Below are 24,135 nucleotides of genomic sequence, written 5' to 3'. Positions count from 1 at the left end.
AGACTCACCAGTGAGAGTCCAGGAGTCTTCAGTGAAGTCATGGGTCAACAGTGGCCTGCTGTGGGTTGGGGTCACTGCAGTGCACAGCAGTGCTTGCATGGGACCTTTTGAGGAGGTCACCATTATCTTTATTACCTCCACAATAATTTGGACTCAGATCAAACAACAGGGAGGGAACACAGCCCTGCCCATCAACAGAAAATTGGATTAAATATTTACTGAGCATGGTCCTGCCCATCAGAACAGGACTCAATTTTCCCCTCAGTCAGTCTCTCCCATCAGGAAGCTTCCATTAGCCTCTTATTCTTCTCCATCAGAGGGCAGACAGAATGAAAACCACAATCACAGAAAACTAACCAATCTGAACACATGGACCACAGCCTTGCCTAACTGAATGAAACTATGAGCCATGCCATGTTGGCCACCTGGAACACACAGGACATGGTGGAGGGTTCTGACAAATCATGGTAACTGGAGAAGGGAATGGCATATCACGTCAATATTCTTGCCTTGAGGGCCCCATGAACAGTATGAAAAGGCAAAAAGATAGGACACTGAAAGATGAACTCCCCAGATTGGTAAGTGCCCAATATGGTGCTGGATAGCAGTAGAGAAATAACTCCAGAAAGAATGAAGGGATGGACCAAAGTAGAAACACCACCCAGTTGTGGATGTCACTGGTTATGGAAATAAAGTCTGATGCAGTAAAGAACAATACTGCATAGGAACATGGAATGCTAGGTCCATGAATCAAGGGAAATGAGAAGTGGTCAAACAGAAGATAGCAAGACTGAACATTGACATTTTAGGAATCAGCAAACTAAAATGGACTGGAATGGGTGAATTTAACTCAGATGACCATTATATCTACTACTGTGGGCACGAATCCCTTAGAGGAAATGGAGTAGGCATCATAATCATCAAAGGAGTCCAAAATGCAGTATTCGGTGCAATTTCAAAATCTAGAGAATGATCTCTGTTAGTTTCCAAGACAAACAATTCAATATCACAGTTGCTGCTGCTAAGTCACTTCAGTTGTGTCCGACTCTGTGCGACCCCATAGATGGCAGCCGACCAGGCTCCTCCGTCCCTGGGATTCTCCAGGCAAGAACACTGGAGTGGGTTGCCATTTCCTTCTCCAATGTGTGAAACTGAAAAGTGAAAGTGAAGTCGCTCAGTCGTGTCCGACTCCTAGCGACCCCATGGACTGCAGCCTACTAGGCTCCTCCATCCATGGGATTTTCCAGGCAAGAGTACTGGAGTGGGGTGCCATTGTGATAATGAGGGAGAAGTTGAAGTTGAATGGTTCTATGAAGACCTATAAGACCTTCTAGAATACACCCAAAAAAGATGTCTTTTTCTTTATAGGGGACTGGAATGCAAAAGTAGGAAGTCAAGAAACATCTGCAGTAATAAGCAAATTTGGTCATGGAGTACAAAACGAAGCAGGTCAAAGGCTAACAGAGTTTTGCCAAGAGAATGCACTGGTCATAGCAAACAGCCTCTTCCAACCACAGGAGAGAAGACTCTATACATGACATCACCAGATGGACAATACCGAATTCAGACTGATTATATTCTTTGCAGCCAAAATAAAGAAGCTCTATACAATCAGCAGAAACAAGACTTGAAGATGACTGTGGCTCAGATCATGAACTCCTTATTGCAAAATTCGGACTTAAATAGAAGAAAGTAGGGAAAACCACTGACCGTTTAGGTATGACCTAAATCAAATCCCTTATGATTATACAGTAAAGTGACATATAGATTCAAGGGATTAGATCTCATAGACAGAGTTCCTGAAGAACTATGGATGGAAGTTCCTGAAATTGTGCAGGAGGCAGTGATCAAGACCATCCCCAAGAAAAAGAAATGGAAAAAGGCAAAATGGTTGTCTGAGAAGGCCTTACAAATAGCTGTGAGAAGAAGAGAAGCTAAAGGCAAAAGAGCAAAGGAAAGATACACCCATTTGAATTCACAGTTCCAAAGAATAACAAGGAGAGAGAAGAAAGCCTTCCTCAGTGACAAATGCAAAGAAATAGAGGAAAACAACAGAATGGGAAAGACTAGAGATCTCTTCAAGAAAATTAGAGATACCAAGGGAACATTTCATGCAAAGATGGGTTCGATAAAGGACAGAAGTGTTATGGACCAAACAAAAGCAGAAGATATTAAGACAAGGTGACAGAAATACACAGAAGAACTACACAAAAAAATATTCAGGACCCAGATAATTACGATGGTGTGCAAAGGTCCGTCTAGTCAAGGATATGGTTTTTCCAGTAGTCATGTATGGATGTGAGAGTTGGACTGTGAAGAAAGCTGAATGCCAAAGAATTGATGCTTTTGAACTGTGGTGTTGGAGAAGACTCTTGAGAGTCCTTTGGACTGCAAGAAGATCCAACCAGTCCACTCTAAAGGAGATCAGCCCTGGGTGTTCATTGGAAGGACTGATCCTAAAGCTGAAACTTCAATACTTTGGCCACTTCATGCGAAGAGTTGACTCATTGGAAAAGACTCTGATGCTGGGAGGGATTGGGGGCAGGAGGAGAAGGGGATGACAGAGGATGAGATAGCAGAATGGCATCACCAACTCGATGAATATGAGTTTGAGTGAACTCCGGGAGTTGGTGATGGACAGGGAGGCTTGGCGTGCTGCAATTCACGGGGTCGCAAAGAGTCGGACACGACTGAGCAACTGAACTGAACTGAACTGATCATTCACCTAGAACCAGACCCCTGGAATTTGAAGTCAAATGGACTTTAGGAAGCATCACTATGAATAAAGCTAGTGGAGGTGATGGAATTCCTGTTGAGCTATTTCAAATCCTGAAAGATGATGCAGTGAAAGTGTTGCACTCAATATGCCAGCAAATTTGGAAAACTCAGCAGTGGCCACAGGACTGGAAAAGGTCATTTTTCATTCCAATCCCGAAGAAAGGCAATGCCAAAGAATGTTCAAACTACTACAGAATTGCACTCATCTCACCTGCTAGTAAAGTAATGCTGAAAATTCTCCAAGCCAGGCTTCAACAGTATGTTAACTGTGAATTTCCAGATGTTCAAGTTAGATTTATAAAAGGCAGAGGAACCAGCAATCAAATTGCCATCGTCTGCTGCAGCATCAAAAAAGGAGAGAGTTCCAGAAAAGCATCTATGTCTGCATTATTTATTATGCCAAAGCCTTTGTGTGGACCACAACAAACTGTAGAAGTATCTTTAAGAGATGGGAATACCAGAATACCTGACCTACCTTTCCTGAGAAATCTGTATGCAGGTCAGGAAGCAATGGTTAGAACTGGAGATGGAACAACAGACTGGTTCCAAATTGGGCACAGAGTGTGTCAAGGCTGTATATTGTCACCCTGCTTATTTAAATTATATGTAGAGTACGTCATGAGAAATGCTGAACTGGATGATGCACAAGCTGGAATCAAGATTGCTGAGAGAAATAGCAATACCCTCAGATATGCAGATGACACCACCCTTATGTCAGAAAGTGTGATCACTTTCTGAGGAACTAAAAAGGAACTAAAGAGCCTCTTGATGAATGTGAAAGAGGAGAGTGAAAAAGTTGGCTTAAAACTCAGCATTCAGAAAACTATGATTACGGCATCTGGTCCCATCACTTCATGGCAAATAGATGGGGAAACTGTGGAAACGGTAGCAGACTTTATTTTTTTGCACTCCAAAATTACTGTGGATGGTGACTGCAGCCATGATATTAAAAGATGCTTGCGTGCTCGCTTCGGCAGCACATATACTAAAATTGGAACGATACAGAGAAGATTAGCATGGCCCCTGCGCAAGGATGACACGCAAATTCGTGAAGCGTTCCATATTTTTTCGTTACTAGAGAAGTTTCTCTGAACGTGTAGAGCACCCGAAACCACGAGGAGGAGATAAAGCGTTCTCTTCTGAGCATGAAGTCGGCTTTTGGTGTTGCTTCTGCAGCTGCCGTTAGCCATTGATGATAGTTCTTCTTTTCCTTTTAGGAGATGAAGAGGGAGAGAACGTAATCTGAGTGGGAAAAAAAAAAAAAAGATGCTTGCTCCTTGGAAGAAAAGTTATTACCAACCTGGACAGCATATTTAAAAACAGACATTACTTTGCCAACAAAGGTCATCTAGTCAAAACTATGGTTTTTCCAATAGTCATGTAAGGATGTGAGAGTTGGACTATGAAGAAAACTGAGTGCCAAAGAATTGATGCTTTTGAACTGTGGTGTTGGAGAAGACTGTTGAGAGTCCCTTGGACTGCAAGGAGATCCAACCAGTCCATCCTAAAGGAAATCAGTACTGAATATGCACTGGAAGGACTGATGCTGAAGCTGAAACTCCAGTGGTGACAGAAGGGTGGAATGAAGGAAGCAAAGAATGAAGGAAGGAAATACAAGCTCTCTATTAGTGTCTCTAACTTGCTAAAATAGAATTTGTTTGAATATTTCTTTTAAAAAGTCATTTATTTATTTATTTATTCATTTTTGGCTTCCTGGCTCTTTATTGCTGCATGCAGACTTCTCTCTGTTTTTTGGTGAACAAGGGCTACTCTCTGGTTGAGGTGAGTGGGCTTCTCATTTTGGTGACTTCTCTTGTTGAGGAATATGATCTGTAGAACATCTAGGCTCAGTATTTGTGGAGTGTGTGTTGAAGGGACTTAGTTGCCTGAGGCATGTTGAATCTTCCTGGACTAGAGATCAAACCTGTGTCCCCTGCTTTGGTAGGTGGATTCTTAACCAATGGACAACCATGGAAGTCCTGTTTGAATTCCCGTTCAAGTAACTTTGCTTATGTTTCTCCAAGTTGTCATTTCATTAGCATTATGTGTATCGTTTACAGTCAACATTTTCAATTATGTAAATATTCTCAGGAAAAGAAAAAATGGTGAAGTATATCTCCAGCAAATATTAGCAGACCTTTTTGTTTGTTTGTTTTAATTTTGGCTGTTTCTTTTTATATCTTTTAATGAAGAAGCTGTTCTCAAATTAGTCTTTGAAAAAATATGAGAATTATTCTAACATTCAGTTTTCTCTAAGTATAGCTGGCTTTGATATGAAAAAAAAAAAGAACAGTTGTCTAAACTATACTGTGCCTTCTTTCTAAATGATTTGGATTTCATGCAAAAAAAAAAATTCAGATTTGATTTTATATTAATATTTTAAATATTCTTTTATATAGACAAATAGAGACAGTAAAATACATTTAGACTTAGATCTTATGAAAGTGAGGGCAGCTAACTTATTTCTCCTTTTCTTCTGTGACCTTATCAACAAAATAAAGGAAAAATATTTTCTAATCCATTAGGAGGTTGCTTGAATTGATGTCTGTAAATAAGTGTTAAGTACTGTGCATATTTTATATAATCTTTTCAAGTTCATGTCAAGACCATATTATGTATGCAATAAGTAAACTATGAGTCATATTTTCTTTGACTTCCTCTTGCTTTCAACAGTGTGTATGATATTTCTTCAAGGTGCTGCTTGACAATATGAGGGCAGAGTATTTTAGCCAAATACCTGTGGAGAGGGTGATGATGTCTTGTGCCTTCAAGATGGTGCCAACAAGCTTATCATCCATCTTAATTTCCTATGACATGTTTATCTACTTAATTCACTGTGGCATGAAGGAGAGATGAAGATTGTATGCTTTAGATAAGCTTGACAAAATACAATACCCTTTGCACCTCATTAGACCTGTGTATTAAAAGAAAAGGAGAGAAAGAAAAAGAAAAAAAAACTTATTTAAATAGTCATTTGCTATTTTTCTTTACAAATTATGACAGTAAACTAAGATTTTAAGAAGTGGCTTATACACCAATAGTTGTAGGTCAAAAAGTATCTGCTACATAAATAGTAAACAAAATTTTATATAAAGTTGTTAATGTCTTTTTCACAAGCCCTTTCTAAATTTGGGCCAGCCAATTCCTTTTTGGGAAATTAAAGTACAGTGGCCACTAAAATATAGAGTAGAAGTGAAACTGAGCAGAATCTTGTGGGGCATTTCCAAGGATGGACCTTTCCCCCTCCCTATTTGCCTTGCCCCTTGTTGGTAGAAAAGCTTTAGTATCCTAGAATTTCCCTGATTACCAAAAAGAAAATGATCAGAGAAATGAGAAAATGCAGAAACAAAGGAAAACAGTCAAACACGACAAAATAAAAATAATTTGGTCATAAAATAAAGTCAAGTACATTTATTTCCTCCTCAAGTGCTATTGATAATATCCTGAGCCATATCCTGGTGGTGGTTTGTAGATACTAAACCACACACCAGGTGAAAGACACTAACTGCATGATGACCATGAGCACATAGGCTTTAGACTGGCTGGAGTCTGATTACTGATAATGTTGACTCCAGTGACCTCACCTGGTTACCTCACTACCACTAATCAGAAAATTGTGCATGAGCTGATCATATACACTCCACCCTCTCTTTCATTTTCTCTTTGAAAACCCTGTCCTGAAAACCTTGGAATAATTTGGATATTATGAGCATGAGCTGCCCTTTCTCCTTGCTTGGCTCTGCAATAACACTGTACCTTCCTCCATCACAACTGAGTGCAGGTAGACTGACTTGCCTGCAACACAGGCAAGTGGACCCAAGTTTGGTTCAGTAACAGAAGCCTGAGAATATTTTGAGTTATACTATTACTTTAAATTGAAGACTAAATCCATTTCTCCATTGATGGACATTTAAGTTGCTTCCATGTGCTGGCTATTGTAAATAGTGTTCCAATGAACTCAAGAGTGCATGTATCTTTTTGAATTAAAGTTTCTATAGATATATGCCTGGGATTAGGATTGAGGGATAATTTGGTAGCTCTATTTTTAGTTTTTCAAGGAACCTCTGTACTGTTCTCCATAGTGGCTATACTAATTTACATTCCAAGAATGTATGAGGGTCCCCTTTTCTTCACACTCTCTCCAGAATTTATTGTTTATAGATTTTTTTAATGATAGCCATTCTCACCAGTGTGAGTTGATACTTCATTGTAGTTTTGAGTTGAATTTCTCTGATAATTAGTGTTGTTGAGTGTCTTTTCATGTGCCTCTTGGCCATCTCTGTATCTTCTTTATTGAACTGTCTATTTAGATCTTCACATTTTTGATAGGATTGATTGGCTTTTATTTTAATATAAATTTATTTATTTTAATTGGATGCTATTGAGCTGCATGAATTAGTTTTACATTTTGGAATTTAATCCCTTGTCAGTCCCTCCATTTGCAAATAATTTCTCCTATTCTGTGAGCTGTCTTTTTGTTTTGTTTATAGTTTCCTTAGTGGATAAAGGAGATGCTGTGTGTGTGTGTATGTATATATATATATATATATATATATATATATATATATATAATGGAATATTGTTCAGCCATAAAAAAAATAACAAAATAATGCTGTTTGCAGTGACATGGATGGACCTAGAGATTGTCATACTGTGTGAAGTAAGACAGAGAAAGATGAATATCATATCATTTACATGTGGAATCTAAAAAAAAATGGTACAAATGAACTTATTTACAAAATTGAGAATCGAATCACAGATGTAGAAAACAAACATCATTACTAAGGGGCAAAGAGGGAATGAAAAGAATAAATTGGGATTGATATGTTCATACTACTGGCATGCTGCAGTCCATGCGGTTGCAAAGAGTCAGACACAACTGAGCGACTGAACTGAACTGATTGAAGTGACTATATATAAAATAGATAATAAAAACCTACAAATGAATTATAGCACAGTAAAATATTGTGAACATCTAGAACAAATGGAGTGCCTAAAAATATTATTTTGCACTAAATATGTTACCATACCACAAACCCAAAATTACTAGGAAGCTGATTTTAGAAAACATGCATGAACCTCCAATATATTTTATTAAAATAAATCTGTAGGTTTTATATTTTGGTGAATATTGGAGCATAGTTCATTTACAATGTTGTGTTAGTTTCTGCTGTACAGCAAAGTGAATCAGTTATACATATACATATATTCACTCTTTTTTAGATTCTATTCCCATATATGTCATTACAGAGTTTTAAGTAGAGTTCCCCATGCCATTCAGTCTCCCTGTTGTCCAATTCATGTAACTGATTTTGTTTATAAACAAAAAATAGTTTAAATTGCTATCATCAAGGCAGTGTTCTAGACAAATTCGCTTCTTCAGTTTCAAAGGGGAGGTTTATAATCTGAATTTCTACCACAATATTTGTAAATTAATGGGCCTCACAAACCACTACTGATGAAGTATCAGGATCATTCTATTATTTTGAAATAAGATCCTGAAGTAGAAAATTATCTAAAAACATATTTTCTTTTTCTTGGAAGATAAATTATCCATTTAGAACACTAATTTCCTAGCTCTTTCAAAAAAAGATATATATTAATTTCCAAACATGTTAAAAAAAAAAAAAAAAACAGTAAAACAAATGTTTCCTCTATTGCCTCCATTCCTGAATGTGTATTTGGGCATAACTTTCTTTGCTTATAAAACTCAAAATTTAAATATAGAAAGAGACTTAAAGATGTATTTTAGCACTGCAATTCATAGGTGTATATAGTGTGTTGATGTTTATATTTTAGAACATATATTCTTTATATGGAACAAATAAATATACTTTTATTTTTCAACATTTAATATTAGGAATATTAGGAGATTTATTTCTTATATGAAACAACACACCAATTAAAATATAATTCCAAAGATATGATAGGTATCGTCTATGTCTACCTTGTGAAAATTTGGAATGAAATACAAAACAGATAGATTTTAAAAACAAACTATTGAATACTTTATGGAGGAAAAGATAAACCTGAAGGATAAAAGAAGGGCTGACATTGTCTTCAATAATCCATCTTCATTATTCAGAGAATGTAATACATTTACAATATTCTATTAAACAATTGAATTAAATGTTAATTTCTCTCGTCTTGTTGCATGTTCATGTCATGAATAATGATTTCAAAAATTATAATAGAAGTATTTATAAGACACTGAACTGTTGGAGAAATGGTTAATTCTTCCTATTGGTAGTATTATATCTTAACACCTCTACTGATAATATCAAAATAATTCACCATGACTAATGTTAGTATAATGAGCCAACAGAAACAATAGTGATTTGCTACTTGTTATTTACTGTTCTCATTTAGGAATAACATAACCCAGTACTATTACTTTTCTCTTAACTTGAATTAAAATATAATTTTGAAATAATAAGTATAAACTAAATATGCACATTCAATATGATGGATATATTTTTTTTTCACTTATAGAAAATTTAATATTAAAGGTAGATTTCAACTTTATAGCTCAGGCAAGTGAAGACTTTTGTGTATTCTTAGGAGAGTCATTGAATAAATACTAGATATTTTCTAAAATAGCACCTTAAAGATATGGTAAAATCTAGAAATTCATCAAGCTGTCTACTTCTCATGCCAGTTCATTCTTTACTCTTCTTTTCTGAAGTATGATATATAATACCTTAATAGGAATTATTGGTAGCAAAATATATTTAAGAATTCATAATCTCCCTAAATATATACATACAATACAATTTATTTGAGTATATTCCATACTCTAGTTAGTAAATTTGTCTTCTGCAGGGTATGGAATTGTTGATGTTCATTTGCTAAATTGTGTCTGACTCTTAGCAACCTCATGAACTGTACCAGGCCAGGCTTTCCCGTCCTTCATTATGTCCCCGAGTTTGCTCAAACTCATGTCCATTGAATCAGTGATGCCATCCTAATGTCTTATCCTCTGTCATCCCCTTCTCCTCCTGCCTTCAGTCTTTCCCAGCATCAGGGTCTTTTCCAACGAGTTGGCTCTTTGCATCAGGGGGCCAAAGTATTGGTGCATTGGTTTCAGCACTAGTCATTCCAATGAATATTCAGGGTTGAGTTCCTTTAGGATTGACTTGTTTGATCTCCTTGTTGTCCAGGGGACTATCAAGAGTCTTTTCCAGCACCACAGTTCAAAAGCATCAATTCTTTGGCCCTCTGCCTTCTCACATCCATACATGAATAATGGAAAAACCATAGCTTTGACTGTACAGACATTTTTCAGCAAAGTGATGTCTCTGCTTTTTAACACACTGGCTAAATTTGTCATAGCTTTTCTTCCAAGAAGCAACTGTCTTTTTATTCCATGGCTGCAGTCACCATCTGCCATTGATTTTGGAGCCCAGGAAAATGAAATCACTGTCTCCACTTTTTCCCCATCTATTTGCCATTAAGTGATGGGACCAGATGCCATGATCTTTGTTTTTCTAATATTCAGTTTTAAGCCAGCTGTTTCACTCCTCTTTCACCTTCATCAAGAGACTCTTTAGTTTCTCTTCACTTTCTGTTATTAAAATGGTATCATCTGCATATATGAGGTTGTGGATATTTCTCCCAGCAATCTTGATTTCAACTTGTGAGTCATCCAGCCCAGCATTTTGTATGATGTATTCTGCATAGACGTTAAATAAGCAGGGTGACAATATACAGACTTGACATACTCCTTTCCCAATTGGGAACCAGTCCATTGTCATATGTTCAGTTCTAACTGTTGCTTCTTGTCCGGCAAACAGGTTTCTCAAGAGGCAGGTAAAGTAGTCTGGTATTCCCATCTCTTTAAGAATAGTCCGCAGTTTGTTGTGATCCACATTCAAAGGCTTCCATGTAGTCAATGAAGCAAACGTAGAGTTTTTTGAGATCCCCTTGCTTTTTATATGATTCAATGGATGTTGACAATTTGAGCTCTGGTTCCTCTGCCTTTTCTAAATCCAGCTTGTACATCTGGAAGTTCTTGGTTCACACAGTGCTGAAGCCTAGCTTGAAGGATTTGAGCATAATCTTGCTAGCATGTGAAATGAGCACAGTTGTACAGTAATTTGAACTTTCTTTGACTTTACCTTTCTTTGGAATTGGAATGAAAACTCACTTTTTCCAGTCCTGTGGGCACCACTGAGCTTTCCAAATTTGCTGGAATATTGAATACTGCACTTTAGCAGCATCATCTTTTAGGATTTGCAATAGCTCACCTGGAATCCCATCACTTCCACTAGCTTTGTTCTCGGTAATGCTTCTTAAGGCCCATTGGACTTTTATTCCAAGATCTCTAGCTCTAGGTGAGTTATCACACCACTGTGATTATCTGGGTCATTAAGAGCTCTGTTGTACAGTTATTTTGTGTATTATTGGCCACTTCTTCTTCACCTCTTTTGCTTCTGTTAAGTTCTTGCCACTTTTGTCCTTTATTGTACCTATCTTTGCATGAGATGTTCTCTTGGTATCTCCAATTTTCCTTAACAGATCTCTTGTCTTTCCCATTCTGTTCTTTTCTCTATTTCTTTGCATCATTTATTTAAGAAGACTTTCTTATCTCTCCTTGCTATTCTTTGGAACTCTGCATTCAGTTGAATGTAGCTTTCTCTTTCTTCTTTGCTTTCACTTCTCTTTTCTCAGCTATTTGTAAGGTCATGTCGGACAACCACTTTGCCTTCTTGCATTTCTTTTTCTTGGGGATGGTTTTTGTCACCACCTTCAAATATTGTTACAAACCCTTGTCCATAGTTCTTCAGGCACTCTGTCTACAAGACCTAATCCTTTGAGTTTATTTCTCACCTCCAGTATATTATCATAGGGATTTGATTTAGGTCATACCTGAATGGCCTAGTAGTTTTCCCTACTTTTTCAATTTGAGCCTGAATTTTGCAATAAAGAGCTGATGATCTGCCCCATAGTCAGCTCCAAGTCTTCTTTTTGCTGACTGAATAGAGCTTCTCCATCTTTGGTTGCAAAGAATATAATCAATTTGATTTTGGTCTTGACCATCTGGTGATGTCCATGTATATAGTTATCTCGTGTTGTTGGAAGAGGGTATGCAATAGCTATTCTGAAAGTATTTCTAAGTGTGTGCAATAAGGAGCAAATATATAAATGTTTGCAGATAATTATATTTGTGTTTTATAAGCATATATTAAGAAATGTTTTTCATTATTGGAGAAAAAAGTCATAATTATTATAGTTTTTTTTATTTATAATATAAGTAAATGAAAAGAAGGAGGCTAGCATAATTCCTGTGGTGTTGAATTAGAAGTATCAGCTTGACAGATATATAGATACATATATTTTAAATATGTAAATATATAGAGATAATATTATATAGATCAATAGACATAGAAATTAGTATGAATATGTGCATGTACAGTTTTTTGTGTATGTATATATATATATGCATATATCCATACACACAAATGTACCTACATGAGTTTCTATGTTTAATCCAGTCCAAAGGCCTAAGAGCAATGATACTTCAGTAGCAGTGAATACAGCTAGTGTCCAGGTCATGGTTTCTAACTACCATTTCCAATTAAAAATAAACAGGACTACTTAAAGTAGTACATGATTCCAGAGATGTTTTAGAGAAAATACAAAAGGTAAGAATACCTTGTGGTGCTGGAAACCCAGAATTCTTCCAAAAAGAATGAGATCATGCCAAAAGAAAAATGAAGCTAAACTGAAGAAACATCCTGATGGCCAAACTGGAATAATTTAAGCAACAAAATAAATAATGGTAGTATCAAATTATAATCAACAGAATAAAGTAAATATCTGTGATTTCATACTTATATAATAACTGAATAATAAATATGGAAGAGAAGAGATAGCTCTATTAGAAAAAAACTCAAATTAAAAATATAGAAGTAATTAGGCAAATATAAAATCACTATTAATCAAAATAGCAGATTAATAATTATTGGAGCCAAGCACCATCCAGGGATAATAAAATCAGTAAGCAAAATTTGGCAATAGGATGTCTGCATAGGTTTAATTCATATCTCCTGAGGCATTTTTAATTACAAAAGGAATATAGCAACATTACAATGGAAAAAATGGAAAAACCAGGCAGACAACTACTTAAAACAATCTTCAAAGTTATCATCACCCATAATAAATATGTCAAGATCATAGACCTGGACCATCTGATGCATTTCACTGAAAAGGACATTCTATCACTTTGGCTGTATTTGTGTCGAAAATGCAGAACTTAAATCTAATAACAAAACATGAGACAAATCCAAACCAAAAGACACCTCACAAATAATTTAGTAGTCCTCTTCAAAAATTCAAGGGTCATGAAAGGCAAGGAACAATTGGAAACAATCACAGATTGAGGAAGGGTAAGGAGATACACAACTGAATAATTACTTTATGAAATAGGTTCCTCACAACTTGAGGAACTATTTTATAAATCAACCTAAGTGTATAACAATGGCATTGAATTTTGTAAATGAATCCTCTGAACATTGGTTAGACTTTGTTTGGAAATCTTTAATCAAGGTATTCAGTTGCTCAAGGACAATTCAACTTCCAAAGCTTTTAGAGAAATGGAATTATTGATAGTCTTGCAAACAGACAGACATTATAGTGTATCTGTAAAAAGCAATGGAGTTAAACAAATGCAATAGAGAACTCAGGAAGTATAGCAGATTTAACTCAAAATTACAGAATTGCAATTTGTAATGTCTCAATTTCTGGTAAAAATATTTTTGCTGGAATTTGTATTTCTAAATGGATGAATTTATATTCTGTGGTGGGACTGAATGAAACTGAGAAAGTTTATTATTTGCTGCATCTAAATTAGGCAAAATATGTATAGTCATAGAGGGAAAAAAAAATTAGGAGATTTGTCTTACAAGAATGTTTATTAAAAAAAAGGCACTTTGAATGAAGGCCAAAAGTGCATATCTATGAAAATAAATCAGTGGACTGAAATATTTACACATTTAAATGGAAAAATATTAAAATTAAACATATCTTTAATTTCACAGAATATGCTCAGAGATTTCTAAGTACTTCAACAACAGAGAATATCTATTAGTTAAAACTATTATTGCCAGTAGAGAAAGTTCAATGAATGATGTCTATAATGCCAAATTTAGTAACCATAAAATTCAACTTTGAATAATATTGCAAGCAATATGAAACAAATGTGAATATATTTAAAAATGCATTCTGAAAAGAAAAAAATATGGTACCTGTGAAATAGTATTGTTGTTGTTGTTAGTCACTAAGCTGTGCCCGACTCTTTACTACGCCATGGACTGTAGCCTGCTAGGCTCTTCAGTCCATGGGATTTCCCAAGCAAGAATACTGGAGTGAGTTGCCATTTTCTTCACTAGGGGATTTTTCCAATCCAGGGATTGAACCTGCATATCTTGTATTGGCACGTGGATACTTTACTACTGAGCCACCAGAGAAGTATTAGGGATAGATACTAAGGAGTTAATGGCACCCCACTCCAGCACTCTTGCCCGGAAAATCCCATGGACAGAGGAGCCTGGTAGGCTGCAGTCCATGGGGTCGCTAGGAGTTGGACATGACTCAGCGACTTCACTTTCACTTTCATGCATTGGAGAAGGAAATGGCATCCCACTCCAGTGTTCTTGCCTGGAGAATCTCAGGGACGGGGGAGCCTGGTGGGCTGCCATATATGGGGTCGCACAGAGTCGGACACGACTGAAGTGACTTAGCAGCAGCAGCAGCAACTAAGGAGTTAAGTGACTATGTACCAAAATTATTACACCCCTTACATTATTTATTTATTTATTTTTACTACTTGCCTTGGTGTCTGAGACAGAAAAGAATCCACCTGCAATTCAAGAGACCTGGGTTTGATCTCTGGGTCAGGAAGATTCCCTGGAGAAGGGAATGGTGACCCACTCCAATATTCTTGATTGGAGAATTCTATGCACAGAGGAGCCTGGCAGGCTACAGTCTATGGGGTCACAAAGAGTCAGATACTACTGAGCAACTAACACTTTACATTATTTTTAATGCTTGATTAGTAAGTAAGGCTTTTGTTTTAATGTATGCTATTTATTATACTTTTGCTGTGTTAAAAATGTTTGAATAAATTATCAGCTTGTTATTCATTACAAAACTCTTCCAAAGAATGTAATGTTTTTCAGAATTTTTAAGTAAGTGTATGATGGTCAGGAAAGCTCTCTGAGAAGAAGTACTGAAAGCTGAGAATGCCTCAGCTATATGAAGAACAAAGAGTGTGGCAAAAAAAACCCCAAAACAATTGCTGAAGACTGAGGCTGTTGGATACTGTGTTTGATGGCTAGAATGGTGCAATGAGGAGAAATGCATGGTCCTAGTCAGTACCTTTGAAAACAGATTCTGTGACAGAGATGTTCATGTAGGATTTTTTTTTTTTTTAGAATTGCTCTCAACTGTAAGAACATAAATAAAAGTTGAGCCAGTATGTGTTATGTGTACCTCATATAACATAGATCATATATATCATAGATCATTTATACTATAAAAGAGTTGCATACTCAGAGGAAGGGAGAACTGGAGTGTTATATATACTAACTTTAACATGTTTTTAGTAAAAAGCAAAACAAGTCATTTAGATGCACAGCTCAATGGTAGAGTAGTTATTTGGCCCTCCTAATTATTGGCCTGGAATATATATAAACTATATATTCTATAATATATATATATTTTATATAGAGAGAATATAGTATATATTCTATAAAATAAGAAATGGAATGTTTGGTGAGGTTATTGGTCTTCTACAGGAGATAACAGAAGCAGAAAATATTAAGATATTAAGAGGAGGAGGTAAGAATACACAGAAGAACTATACAAAAAAGGTCTTCATGATCCAGATAATGACAATGGTGTGATCACTCACCTAGAGCCAGATCCTGGAATGTGAAGTCAAGTGAGCCTTAGGAAGCATCACTATGAACAAAGCTAGTTCAAATCCTAAAAGATGATGTTGTGCTGCACTCAATATGCCAGCAAATTTGGAAAGTTTAGCAGTGACCACAGGCTGAAAAAAGTGAGTTTTCATTACAATCCCAAAGAAAGGCAATGCCAAAGAATGTTCAAACTACAGCACAATTGTACTCATCTCACGTGCTGAGTAACGCTCAAAATTCTCCAAGCCAGGCTTCAACAATACGTGAACCGTGAGCTTCCAGATATTCAAGCTGGATTTAGAAAAGGCAGAGGAACCAGAGAACAAATTGCCAACATCCGTTGGATTGAAAGAGATCTGTTGGATCTCTTGCTTTGGAAAAAGCAAGAGAGTTCCAGGAAAAAAAAAAAAAAAAACTTTTATTTCTGCTTTGTTGATTATACCAAAGCCTTTATTTCTGCTTTATTGACTATACCAAAGCCTTTGACTGTGTGGATCACAACAAACTGTGGAAAATACTTCAAGAGATGGGAATACCAGACCAACTGACCTGCCTCCTGAGAATCTGTATGCAGATTGGGAAGCAACAGTTAGAACTGGACATGGAACAACAGACTGGTTCCAAATCAGGAAAGGAGCACATCAAGGCTGTATATTGTCACCCTGCTTATTTAACTTATATGCAGAGTACATCATGCGAAATGCCAGGCTGGATGAAGCACAAGCTGGAATCAAGATTCCTGGGAGAAATATCAATAACCTCAGATATGCAGATGGCACCACTCTTATGGCAGAAAGAGAAGAAGAATTAAAAAGCCTCTTGATGAAAGTGAAAAAAGAGAGTGAAAAAGTTGCCTTAAAACTCAACATTCAGAAAACTAAAATCATGGCATCCAGTCCCATCACTTCATGGCAAATAGATGGGGAAACAATGGAAACAGTGACAGATTTTATTTAAATCACTTTAAATCACTGCATATGGTGACTGCAGCCATGAAATTAAAAGATGCTTGCTTCTTGGAAGAAAAGCTATGACCAACCTAGACAGCACATTAAAAAGCAGAGACATTACTTTACCAACAAAGTTCCATCAGTCAAAGATATGGTTTTTCCAGTAGTCATGTATAGATGTGAGAATTGGACCATAAAGAAGGCTTAGCACTGAAGAATTGATACTTTTGAACTATGGCATTGGAGAAGACTCTTGGGAATCCCTTGGACTGCAAGGAGATCAAACCAGTCAATCCTAAAGGAAACCAGTCCTGAATATTCATTGGAAGGATGGATGCTGAAATTCTAATAGTTTGGCTACTTGATGAGAAGAACTGAATCACTGGAAAAGACCCTAATGCTGGGAAAGATTTAAGACAGGAGGAGAAAGGGACAAGAGAGGATGAGATAGTTGGATGGCACCACTGACTCAATGAACATGAGCTTGAGTAAGCACCGAGAGTGCTTAATCTCAGTGATGGGCAGGGAACTCTTGTGTGCTGCAGTCCATGGGGTCACAAAGAGTAGGACGTGACTGAGTGACTGTACTGAACTGAACAGGAGATATAAGAAGTATTCCAAATAAGCAATATCTATCTACATCACCTATTATGCTTAATCAAGATGTCAATAATATTCTTCTGTGTCACCATATGTGAGATGAACATTAAACAACCACATATTTAAATAGTGAATCAAGGCATAAAAGTTGAATTGAATAAATAACACCAGTGTTTATTCATTTTGCAGCAATTTTATTTATAATGCTGTTTCAATAGTGTAATGAAATTTCCTCCAAATGCGTCCTTCATTCCAAAAATTTTTCCCCAAATTCTGAATTAATTGAAGTGAGCTTTTCACCAGAAAATAGTTAATATGTGTTTGAATAATTTGTTAGAAGGAAGATGATGAGTAGATACATATTGCTTTTACATGATAATAATCTCTTTTAGAAATTTATCTCACGTGGATCTAGTCTTTTATTTTACTCAGCCTCTGTGAACTGCTATTTATTTCAAACGTCTGTTTCATAGACAGAATGTTACCATAGCTTTCTTTACCATAGTTCTGGCCTTACTTAGAGTTAAATGAAGGTCAGATTTCATTTACCATCTGATTACTATGAGGCTTGTTCTGATCAATAGATTGTAATGGCTTTCCAAGGCCCAGAAATATTGACTCATATATCCAAATAACCAGATTTCTGAGCAAGGACTGGAAGATTGTGCATTTATGATTTATAATGAGGTATTTCCTGAAAGCTACACATTGTTACACTATTTGCCTCTTCAAGTAGAAGCACCACTGATTTAGAATAATAAAGCAGTACAGAGTATCCCTAAGTGAAGGTGGATTTGGGTGTGAATGGAAGGGAACATGAAGGAGATTTGAGGAACTGGGTTAAAATTCACAACATTCTGGCATTAAAAAAAAACTTGGTTTCTCATATCTAGAGAAGTTTTGCTGCACTGTGAAACAGGATGTTAGGTAGTAACTCAAAAAAATAATTGGAAGGAAACATGAAGGAAATTTCATGGCAGATAGAAAAGTTTTATGTCTTATTTGGGATGATGATTGTGTGGGTGCATCCACTGGCAAAAACTCATCAGTTATGTGCATAAGATCTGTGCATTTTATCCTGTGTAATTTTTTTTTTCTCAATAACAAAGCACAATATAGATTTCTTGGAAACTCCAGAAATTAAACTGCCATTAAAAACTTGAAAGATGGAGTAATAATGATGGCATTTCCATTTAATTCTCCAATAGAATAAGTGCAAGAGTGAAGATGTTAGAGAGTATCATAAGTAACAATTATATCAGAATTGATATTTTACTACTCAAATTTTTCCTGTCACTGACATTTGGCATTCAGTTATTCCAAAGTGAAATAATACAGTTCCTAGCCCATGAAATTAATTCTTTTTCTTCTGGAGATAGATTTTTCTTTTTCCAACCACCTTTGGAAACACTTCAGGAGAATTTTGGTTTCACCTGGACTATGTCTTGAATTGTCCAAATTTACTGTCATGAACTTTGACCATATAACTCTTTCAAAGATTTTCATCATGCTAGGCTACTAAGAACTAGAACATAGATATGGAATACTGAATGTCTTGGTAGTCACACATATATGCAAAGAGGGTTAAAGATAACTTATTTGAAATCACAAAGGCTCACCGTATTATAAATTTTTATGTCACCCAGTATCTTCCCAACCCAGGGATCGAACCCAGGTCTCCTGTGTTGCAGGCAGATTCTTTCTCATCTGAGCTACCAGAGAAGTCCAAGAACACTGAAGTGGATAACCTATCCCTTCTCCAGGGAATCCTTCTGACCCAGGAATTGAAGCTGGGTCTCCTGCATTGCAGGTGGATTCTCTACCAGCTGAACTACCAGAGAAGCACCAGGCATTTACCATACTAAGTATTAAAATAAACATTTCCACCCATTTTTACACTCTTCATAGCTCTAGGTCATACAATTATTAATTTTTCCAGTTAAATGAAAAACATAGTCCACATCTCATCTACTGTTATTATTTCTGCATCTCTTATGCCTTTAATCTCCCTCCACTGATGGCAGTGGTTTGGAATGATAATGAGAAGGGGCCTTGTTCTCACCCTGGCAAATATTTTAGAGGAATTTAACAGGCATATGAACACCTTTTGTGATTCCAAGCAGAAAAAATTTTCTATTCAAACAAGAGATATGGAATATTATTGATAATACATCTTTTATTTTTCTGACTTCTTACATCTTTAATTCAAATGGCTTTTTAACTTATTAATTGTTAAGAATAAGGAACAGTAATATAGTAACACAGATGTAACAGCTACAAAGAAAGCTAAACATAAACTTTAAATGTCCATCATTCCAATGAACTCTACAGTGAACAACATAGCAATTATTTTAATTATAATTGTGTTAATTACAATAGTATGTACAAATTTTTCTAAAATCCAAAATCAAGCCAATAAATATTCTGTGCCTGATATGACAGCTTCATTTTAGCCTTAACTATATCAAAGATTGTGTGATCACTCACCTAGAGCCAGACATCCTGGAATGTGAAGTCAAGTGGGCCTTAGAAAGCATCACTATGAACAAAGCTAGTGGAGGTGATGGAATTCCAGTTGAGCTATTTCAAATCCTGAAAGATGATGCTGTGAAAGTGCTGCACTCAATATGCCAGCAAATTTGGAAAACTCATCAGTGGCCACAGGACTGGAAAAGGTCAGTTTTCATTCCAACCCCAAAGAAAGGCAATGCCAAAGAATACTCAAACTACCGCACAATTGCACTCATCTCATACACTAGCAAAGTAATGCTCAAAATTCTCCAAGCCAGGCTTCAGCAATATGTAAACCATGAATTTCCAGATGTTCAAGGTGGTTTTCGAGAAGGCAGAGGAACCAGAGATCAAATTGCCAACATCCGCTGGATCATCAAAAAAGCAAGAGAGTTCTAGAAAAACATCTACATCTGCTTTATTGACTATGTCAAAGCCTTTGACTGTGTGGATCACAATCAACTGTGGAAAATTCTGAAAGAGATGGGAATACCAGACCACCTGACCTGCCTCTTGAGAAACCTATATGCAGGTCAAGAAGCAACAGTTAGAACTAGACATGGAACAACAGACTGGTTCCAAATAGGAAAAAGAGAACATCAAGTCTGTATATTGTCGTCACCCTGCTTATTTAACTTATATGCAGAGTACATCATGAGAAACGCTGGCCTGGAAGAAGCACAAGCTGGAATCAAGATTGCTGGGAGAAATATTGATAACCTCAGATATGCAGATGACACCACCCTTATGGCAGAAAGTGAAGAGGAACTAAAAAGCCTCTTGATGAAAGTGAAAGAGGAGAGTGAAAAAGTTGGCTTAAAGCTCAACATTCAGAAAATGAAGATCATGGCATCTGGTCCCATCACTTCGTGGGAAATAGATGGGGAAACAGTGGAAACAGTGTTAGAGTTTATTTTTCTGGGCTCCAAAATCACTGGAGATGGTTATTGCAGCCATGAAATTAAAAGACACTTACTCCTTGGAAGGAAAGTTATGACCAACTTTGATATCATATTAAAAAGCAGAGACAATACTTTGCCAACAAAGTCCATCTAGTCAAGGCTATGTTTTTTCCAGTAGTCATGTATGGATGTGAGAGTTGGACTGGGAAGAAAGCTGAGCTCCAAAGAATTGATGCTTTTCAGGTGTGGTGTTGGAGAAGACTGTTGAGTTTCCCTTGGACTGCAAGGAGATCCAACCAGTCCATCCTAAAGGAGATCAGTCCTGGATGTTCATTGGATGGACTGATGCTGAAGCTGAAACTCCAATACTTTGGCCACCTCATGTGAAGAGTTGACTCATTGGAAAAGACCCTGATGCTTGGAGTGATTGGGGGTAAGATGAGAAGTGGATGACAGAGCATGAGATGGCTGGATGGCATCACTGACTCGGTAGACATAGTCTGGGTAAACTCGGGGAGTTAGTGGACAGGGAGGCCTGGTATTATGTGATTCATGGGGTTGCAAAGAGTCGGACATGACTGAATGACTGAACTGAACTCAACTGAACTGATATCAAAGAAATTTTCTTATACCTTTTCAAATATAATTTTTGTTTGTGAAAAACATAAAATACCATAGTCTTTGTGAATGCTATCCACATGATTGCTATGCATGGTCCATTTAACATAGTAACCTAAAATGGTTCTCTAAGGGTATAATTTTTTTTCTATGGGTTTAGGAATGCAGAATATAAATAGAATGAACAAGATTTCCTGACTTTTTTGTATTTTTACCTAGAGAACAGGTTACACTTTGTGTGAAACCAGGCATATCCACAGTCCAGAGTGAAAGCTAATAGACAATATAAGGATAAGAAAAATTTTTTGAGAAATCACAGGAATCTTGGTGGTATTCTGTAACATTTATTTCAAAGATGAAGAGACACTCTAGATTGATTTTAATAGCTAGGAGCAAGGCATGAGGAAAAGTGGCAGAGGATTTATAGGAAGGAAAGAATTTTATGAATTTCTTTCATTGCATTAGGCTTAGTATTCCTTATTCAACTTAATTTCCTCTGCAAGATTTTGAGCTTGCTGTTCTTAAATATTTATTTCATGAAAGCTAAAGCTGTGTTAAGTAACTTCCAAAAAAATTTTAGAACTACAGTGAGTGGTCAGAACCAAGACAGAAGTGGTGAATATAGTATTTTTTTCACTGATAGCACCAAAATTCCATTAAAAGGAAATTTTATTAAGGAAAATAATTTTAAAGATGCATGAGAGCAGAAAACCTAGACTTTTGGAATATGTGACAGCAGGAACTCCAAACACAAAAGAAAAAACACTTAAAAGATTAATGTTATTATTTAGTCACAAAGTCATGTCCGACTCTGCAAATCTATAGGACAGTCTCCTCTGTCCTTCACTATCACCTAGTTTGCTCAAATTCATGTCCATTGAATGGTTGATACAATCTAACCTCTCATGCTCTGCCACTTCCTTTTCCTTTTGCCTTAAATCTTTCCCAGCATCAGGATCTTTTCCAGTGTGTTGGCTCTTTAAATCAGGTTGCAAAAGTACTGGAGTTTCAGCTTTGGCATTAGACCTTCCAATGAATATTCAGGGTTGATTTCCTTTAGGATTGACTAGTTTGATCTCCTTGCTGTCCATGGGACTCTCAATCGTCTTCTCCAGCACTACAATTCAAAAGTATCAAATTTTTGGCATTCACGCTTCCTAATGGTCCAACTCTCACATCTGCACATGATTATTTGGAAAAACCATAGCTTTGACAAGATGGATCTTTGTCAACAAAATGATGTCTCTGCTTTTTAATATGCTGTATAGGTTTGTTTCATGACTGTAGTCACCATCCTCAGTGATTTTAGAGCCAATAAAATAGAATCTGTTGTACAGTAGTTTGAACATTCTTTGGCATTACCTTTCTTTGGTATTGAATGAAAACTTACCTTTCCTGGTCCTGTGGCCAATGTGTTTTCCAAATTTGCTGGCATGTTGAATGCAGCACCTTAACAGCATCATCTTCTAGAATTTGAAATATCTCAACTGGAATTCCATCACCTCCACTAGATTAGCTTGTAGTAATGCTTCCTAAGGACCACTTGACTTCACACTCCAGGATGTCAGGCTCTAGGTGAGTGACCCCACCATCATGGTTACCCTTAAAATATTTTTGAATAGCTCTTCTGTATATTCTTGCCACCTTGTTCCATGTCTGCTTCTAACTGTTGCTTCTTAACCTGCATACAGATTTATCAGAAGCCAGGTAAGGTGGTCTGGCATTCCCATCTCTTAAAGAATTTCCCCCAGTTTGTTGTGATCCACATAGTCAAAGGCTTTAGCATAATCAGTGAAGCAAAAGTAGATTTTCTCTAGAAATCTCTTGGTTTTCCAATGCTCCAATAGATGTTGGCAATTTGATCTTTGGTTCCTCTGCCTTTTCTAAGCTTGAAAATCTGGAAATTTTCAGTTTGCATACTGTTGAAGCTTGGAGAATTTTGAGCATTACATTGCTAGCGTGTGAGAGGTGTGCAATGGTGTGGTAGTTTGAACATTCTTTGGCACTGCCTTTCTTTGGAATTGGAATGAAAGCTGACCTTTTCCAGTCCTCTGGTCACTGTTGAGTTTTCCAAATTAGCTGGCATATTGAGTGCAACACTTTAACAGCATCATCATTTGGTAACTATCCTGTACAATTTTTTAAATAGTTCTTCAGGCATTTTGTCCACCAGATCTAAGCCCTTGAATGTATTCATCACCTCCACTGTAAAATCATAAGGGATTTTATTTAGATCATACCTGAATGGCCTAGTGGTTTCCCCTACTTTTTAAAAATTTTAGCCTCAAGTTTGCAGTAAGTGCAGGAAGATCCACTGGAGAAGGGATAAGCTACCTACTCTAGTTCTTGGACTTCCCTTGTGGCTCAGCTGGTAAAGAATCTGCCAGCAATGCAGAAGACCTGTGTTTGATATCTGGGTTGGGAAGATCCCCTGGAGAAGGGAAAGGCTATTCACTCCAGTATTCTGGCCTGGCGAATTCCATGGACTATATAGTCCATGGGGTCTTAAAGAGTCAGTCAGGACTGAATGACTTTCACTTAATTACACTTGCAATAAGGAGTTCATGATCTGAGCCATAATCAGCTCCAGGTCTTGTTTTTCCTGACTGTATAGAACTTCTCCATCTTAGGCTGCAAAGAATATAGTCAATCTGATTTTGGTCTTGACTATCTGGTGATGTCCCCTGTGTAGAGCATCTCTTGTGTTGTTGAAAGAGAATGTTTGCCATGACCAGTGTGTTCTCTTGGCAAAACTCTGTTAGCCTTTGCCCTGCTTCATTTTGTACTGCAAAGCCAAACTTGCTTATTAATCTGGGTATTTCTTGACTTCCAACATTTGCATTCTAGTCCCCT

The 24,135-nt window shown here is 36.7% G+C and overlaps 1 pseudogene; it reads left to right on the top strand.

The window, feature by feature from the left end:
• The first annotated feature begins 3,829 nt into the window (after positions 1-3,829).
• LOC133250153 (small nucleolar RNA U3) lies at positions 3,830-4,029 on the top strand (annotated as a pseudogene).
• The last annotated feature ends 20,106 nt before the right edge of the window (positions 4,030-24,135 follow it).

The sequence above is a fragment of the Bos javanicus genome, chromosome 6 (genome assembly GCF_032452875.1).
Source record: "Bos javanicus breed banteng chromosome 6, ARS-OSU_banteng_1.0, whole genome shotgun sequence".
NCBI lineage: Eukaryota > Metazoa > Chordata > Mammalia > Artiodactyla > Bovidae > Bos > Bos javanicus.
Note: the sequence above shows the minus strand (reverse complement) of the source record. Positions and strands in the feature narration are given on the sequence as shown.